Source organism: Oncorhynchus gorbuscha, linkage group LG19, assembly GCF_021184085.1.
Source record: "Oncorhynchus gorbuscha isolate QuinsamMale2020 ecotype Even-year linkage group LG19, OgorEven_v1.0, whole genome shotgun sequence".
In the NCBI taxonomy this organism is placed as follows: Eukaryota; Metazoa; Chordata; class Actinopteri; order Salmoniformes; family Salmonidae; genus Oncorhynchus; species Oncorhynchus gorbuscha.
This window is the reverse complement of record NC_060191.1, coordinates 78,043,718-78,050,307: the sequence shown is the minus strand read 5'-3', so window position 1 is coordinate 78,050,307 and position 6,590 is coordinate 78,043,718.

Genomic DNA, 6,590 nt, shown 5'->3' with positions numbered 1-6,590 from the left:
ATAGGTGGTGGATTGAGAGGCATCCCTAAAGTATGTGGAAGAGTAACATAGGTGGTGGATTGAGAGGCATCCCTAAAGCTATACTGTTACATTGACGCTGTTGACCCAGATCACTGGTTGCTGCGGAAAAGGAGGAGGTCAAAAGGAGGGTGAGTGTAACGGATGTGAAACGGCTAGCTAGTTAGCGGTGGTGCGCACTAAATAGTGTTTCAATCGGTGACATCACCCGCTCTGAGACCTTGAAGTAGTGGTTCCCCTTGCTCTGCAAGGGCCGCGGATTTTGTGGAGCGATGGGTAACGATGCTTCGAGGGTGACTGTTGTTGATGTGTGCAGAGGGTCCCTGGTTCGCGCCCGAGTATGGGCGAGGGGACGGTCTAAAGTTATACTGTTATATTGTATTGTTTATGTGTGCAAAGGGTCCCTGGTTCGCGCCCGGGTATGGGCGAGGGGACGGTCTAAAGTTATACTGTTACATATAGTACACCACTATATAGTACACCACTTGGCCAGGGACTATATAGTACACCACTTCACCAGGGCCTATATAGTACACCACTTGACCAGGGCCTATATAGTACACCACTTGGCCAGGGCCTATATAGTACACCACTTGGCCAGGGCCTATATAGTACACCACTTCACCAGGGCCTATATAGTACACCACTTGACCAGGGCCTATATAGTACACCACTTCACCAGGGCCTATATAGTACACCACTTGACCAGGGCCTATATAGTACACCACTTGGCCAGGGCCTATATAGTGCACCACTTGGCCAGGGCCTATATAGTGCACCACTTCACCAGGGCCTACATAGTGCACCACTTGGCCAGGGCCTATATAGTGCACCACTTGGCCAGGGCCTATATAGTGCACCACTTCACCAGGGCCTACATAGTGCACCACTTCACCAGGGCCTATATAGTACACCACTTCACCAGGGCCTACATAGTGCACCACTTCACCAGGGCCTACATAGTGCACCACTTCACCAGGGCCTATATAGTACACCACTTCACCAGGGCCTATATAGTACACCACTTGGCCAGGGCCTATATAGTGCACCACTTCACCAGGGCCTATATAGTACACCACTTGGCCAGGGCCTATATAGTACACCACTTGGCCAGGGCCTATATAGTACACCACTTCACCAGGGCTAGAATGTTTTGGTTGGATTCCATTAGTGGAGAGAAGTATATCTTTTAGACAGGTTGGAATGTAGTTTATGAGGGAGTAAAACTTCTCTAGGACTGAATACTACCTATTGTAAGGATGGGAGAGGGTGTGAAACTGATGACGTCATTTTATGTTCCCTTTCTTTAAAATGTAATGTTCTTTGTATTTTGGATCAGTATTCATCAAGAATAAATGCTGAACTTGTTTTTAAGACTGGTCTCTTGCTAATTCATGCAAATGATAAACTTACAACTTATCATGAATTAGAAATGAGTGCGAATTGAATTGATTTTGGCAATAAAACATAAAGGAATTTAGAATTCCTCTATCAATAGCAAATGTGCCTCCTCTGGTCTTGGCTTGTGGTCTCCAGCCCAACAGCTCACAGATACAGTGCTGGTAGGCTAGTCTACATGATGATGATGATTATTATGGGTAAGAGAGGGCTGGTTCTATACAGGGCTGGTTCTAGACAGGGCTGGTTCTATACAGGGCTGGTTCTATAAAGGGCTGGTTCTATACAGGGCTGGTTCTATACAGGGCTGGTTCTAGACAGGGCTGGTTCTATACAGGGCTGGTTCTATACAGGGCTGGGGAGGGCTGGTTCTATACAGGGCTGGTTCTATACAGGGCTGGTTCTATACAGGGCTGGTTCTATACAGGGCAGGGCTGGTTCTATAGGGCTGGTTCTAGGGCTGGAGAGGGCTGGTTCTATACAGGGCTGGGGAGGGCTGGTTCTATACAGGGCTGGTTCTATACAGGGATGGTTCTAGACAGGGCTGGTTCTAGACAGGGCTGGAGAGGGCTGGTTCTATACAGGGCTGGTTCTAGACAGGGCTGGTTCTATACAGGGCTGGAGAGGGCTGGTTCTAGACAGGGCTGGTTCTAGACAGGGCTGGTTCTAGACAGGGCTGGAGAGGGCTGGTTCTATACAGGGCTGGTTCTATACAGGGCTGGTTCTAGACAGGGCTGGTTCTATACAGGGCTGGTTCTATACAGGGCTGGCAGATGACATTAAGGATAAGGTTCTAGACAGGGCTGGTTCTATACAGGGCTGGCAGATACAGGGGCTGGTTCTAGACAGGGCTGGTTCTATACAGGGCTGGTTCTATACAGGGCTGGGGAGGGCTGGTTCTATACAGGGCTGGTTCTAGACAGGGCTGGTTCTAGACAGGGCTGGTCTACATGATGACATTAAGGATAAGAGAGGGCTGGTTCTATACAGGGCTGGTTCTACAGGGCTGGTCTGGTTCTAGGGCTCTACAGGGCTGATGATGACATTAAGGATAAGAGAGGGCTGGTTCTAGACAGGGCTGGTCTGCTAGTCTACATGATGACATTAAGGATAAGAGAGGGCTGGTTCTAGACAGGGCTGGTCTGCTAGTCTACATGATGACATTAAGGATAAGAGAGGGCTGGTTCTAGACAGGGCTGGTCTGCTAGTCTACATGATGACATTAAGGATAAGAGAGGGCTGGTTCTAGACAGGGCTGGTTCTAGACAGGGCTGGTTCTAGACAGGGCTGGTTCTATACAGGGCTGGTTCTATACAGGGCTGGCAGATACAGGGCTGGTTCTAGACAGGGCTGGTTCTATACAGGGCTGGAGAGGGCTGGTTCTATACAGGGCTGGTTCTATACAGGGCTGGTTCTAGACAGGGCTGGTTCTAGACAGGGCTGGTTCTATACAGGGCTGGTTCTATACAGGGCTGGCAGATACAGGGCTGGTTCTAGACAGGGCTGGTTCTATACAGGGCTGGTTCTATACAGGGCTGGGGAGGGCTGGTTCTATACAGGGCTGGTTCTAGACAGGGCTGGTTCTAGACAGGGCTAGTCTACATGATGACATTAAGGATAAGAGAGGGCTGGTTCTAGACAGGGCTGGTCTGCTAGTCTACATGATGACATTAAGGATAAGAGAGGGCTGGTTCTAGACAGGGCTGGTCTGCTAGTCTACATGATGACATTAAGGACAAGAGAGGGCTGGTTCTAGACAGGGCTGGTCTGCTAGTCTACATGATGACATTAAGGATAAGAGAGGGCTGGTTCTAGACAGGGCTGGTTCTAGACAGGGCTGGTTCTAGACAGGGCTGGTTCTAGACAGGGCTGGTTCTATACAGGGCTGGTTCTAGACAGGGCTGGTTCTATACAGGGCTGGTCTGCTAGTCTACATGATGACATTAAGAGAGAGGTTTGTATTTGTCAAACGGCAGTCGAACATCGATCCTCATGTCACCAGAATAAGACTCTGGTTATTTATTGGAAAGGGGCATCAAGCTCATCACCGTGCACTTTCACCACCCTGTTCACCACAACACATTTCATCTGTAGCCTGATGAACTGTTTCCTGAGTCGTAGTGGGAGGACCACACAGCATGTAATCACATGACTCCAAGTTGACTTCTTATGATGGTTATTATATATTATATTATTATATCAAAATTGGCTCCGAAAGGCATTTCCACTGCCTTCTGTCACACAGCTCATTTTACGGCACTGAAAGACCCCACCATGTCGAACGGAAAAAATTATACGTCTGCATTTTATACAATTGTACAGAAACTTCTTGTTTCCCTCACAGCTGTCAGGATTTCATTTATTTAGATGATATGCATGACTTGGATACTGTGGATCCACAGACAGGGAAAAAGATATCCAGGTGGACACCTGACTGGGGAAGTAGATAAAGGGACTCATTGACAAAATCTCAAAGTATCCCTTTAAGAAAATGAAAATAACAATAATAAGGAAAACAGAAGAATTTCAGTGAGCTTTATTTATTTTTCTTCCACAAAAACAAAAGGTGTCATTTCTGATTTAAACCATCAGGACACAGAACCGTGTTTTTTTAAAGACAAGAAGCTTCACTGAGGAAATTCAACAGAAGTCAAACATTATTATTTTTTGTTTAATTTAGGTTTGAATTGAACAACTTCTACTCCAACTGGCATCGAGTTACAAAATCTTTTTATTTATTTTTTAAAGGTCAAAATTTAAGGGAACAGGCCTGCTCCTGCCTCCTGCCTCCTGCCTCCTGCCTCCTGCCTCCTGCCTCCTGCCTCATATCTCCGAAGTCGGGTCAGTGGCATTTTTCTTTGAGGAGCAGATTCGCCCGAACCTCTCATCTGATGACCTTTTGCATATCTCTGTGTGTTTAGTTATATTGAGACAGAAGAGAGCCGTGTCTGCAGACAGCCAATTAGGCTATAAACCTTTTGCACTTTCAAGAGTAGCGCACATTTTCTCCAGACAATCACTGTCAAAGACTGACAGGGAAGCATTGTCAGGTGAACAAACAGAAATACATTTTATAATAAACAAGAGCTGTTCATACATTGGCCATACTCATTCAACTCAAACTATGAACAACACTGTTGATCGGGACTGCATTAAACAGCATTTATTGTCTGTTGCCAAATGCTCAGAGGGATTACAGTCATATCGTTCCCCAGTTTCTCCCAATTTGACCTTCAAACAGGCAGCAATGGAGACAATTGATTCATTTAGACATGAGTCACACAAAACACACCACTAGGTATGATTGTATTATCTTTAAGCCAATCACTGCACATCTCACACCACCAGATCTGATTATCTTTAAACCAATCACTGCACATCTCACACCACCAGATCTGATTAGCTTTAAACCAATCACTGCACATCTCACACCACCAGATCTGATTATCTTTAAACCAATCACTGCACATCTCACACCACCAGATCTGATTATCTTTAAACCAATCACTGCACATCTCACGCCACTAGATCTGATTATCTTTAAACCAATCACTACACATCTCACACCACTAGATCTGATTATCTTTAAACCAATCACTGCACATCTCACGCCACTAGATCTGATTATCTTTAAACCAATCACTGCACATCTCACGCCACTAGATCTGATTATCTTTAAACCAATCACTGCTCATCTCACTCTGTCTACGTCCTAAATAGCTCCCTATCCTCTTTGAAGTGCACTGGGGCCCTGGTCTAGAGTAGTTGACCATATAAGAGAATGGGGTCCCACTTCCAGTATGGAAATGCTTCCTGACACACCAGGAGTTCAGCTCCAGTGAAATACCTTATACTTGGATGAAGATTATTATCGTTTGTGATTTCAGTTCAATATCAGTTACCATGATCATCACGTGTGTAAGGTGTCAGTTCAATATGTCACAGTCTACGATAGTAGTGGCACACACACACACACACACACACACACACACACACACACACACACACACACACACACACACACACACACACACACACACACACACACACACACACACACACACACACACACACACACACACACACACACACACACACACACACACAGTCGGGGAATAATCAGAATTAGTTGGTAACATACTGTGACGGCCCTGAATTTTTCTGAACCGTCTCAGTGCAGCTCCTTCCAATAGGGCGCTTTCCTTTAATTCCTAATTAAATAGCCAGCATCAGCTGCGCGAAAGTGGGGTTGTGGGGTTGTGATGGAGACGTGACTGAGGATGTGTTCAACCCTCAGTTCCGAAGCTTCTCTATTCAGGTTGTTTTGTAGCCTAAGAGAGTTTACCCAGGATCGGATCCACTCTTTGCGTCCCTGGACTACACCTCTCCGTTCTTCGTGGCCTTTCTCCGTGGGAGATCTATTGGCGGATTGGATTGTCTGACTGACCGACTGACTGACTGACTACCACCTTTTTGTATACGGTATTTCATTTGTTTTGATGTAAGGTATACTGTGATGATTTATGTAGTTAGTTGTAGTTGAGGACTTAGTAAGAGTTGATACGTGGTGGTCCTGTGTAGCTCAGTTGGTAGAGCATGGCGCTTGTAACGTCAGGGTAGTGGGTTCGATCCCCGGGACCACCCATACGTAGAATGTATGCACACATGACTGTAAGTCGCTTTGGATAAAAGCGTCTGCTAAATGGCATATATTATTATTATTATACGCTTTAAAGTTCTGTGGTAAAATTGTTATATTGATTGTATTTTTAATACTGGGTTTACACTACACTGAATGAACGGACAAACATTGCGTGACAAAAGTCACTTGAGTTCACTGAACTCCGTTACCGGGCTGGACTCTTTTTAGGCCCGAGGTACAGGACATTTCTGGAGGAACCAGAACTCATTGTGTTATATTATTATATGTGTGTGTAATCATTGATGTTGCTAATACAACCCACGCAACAGAGTATAGTTGTTTTTAAAGTTCTTTCCAATGTTTTAAGGGTTTATGAAAAGTTTATTTCCATCCTGACTTTTACATAAGTCCTTTGTATTGGTGTAGACTTGACGGACCAGATGGGACTCATTCCCACCCAAACTAAAAGGAGAAACCAATGTTTTCTCTGGTAGGCACAACCTACCTGGCACCCCTATAAATAATAACCTCA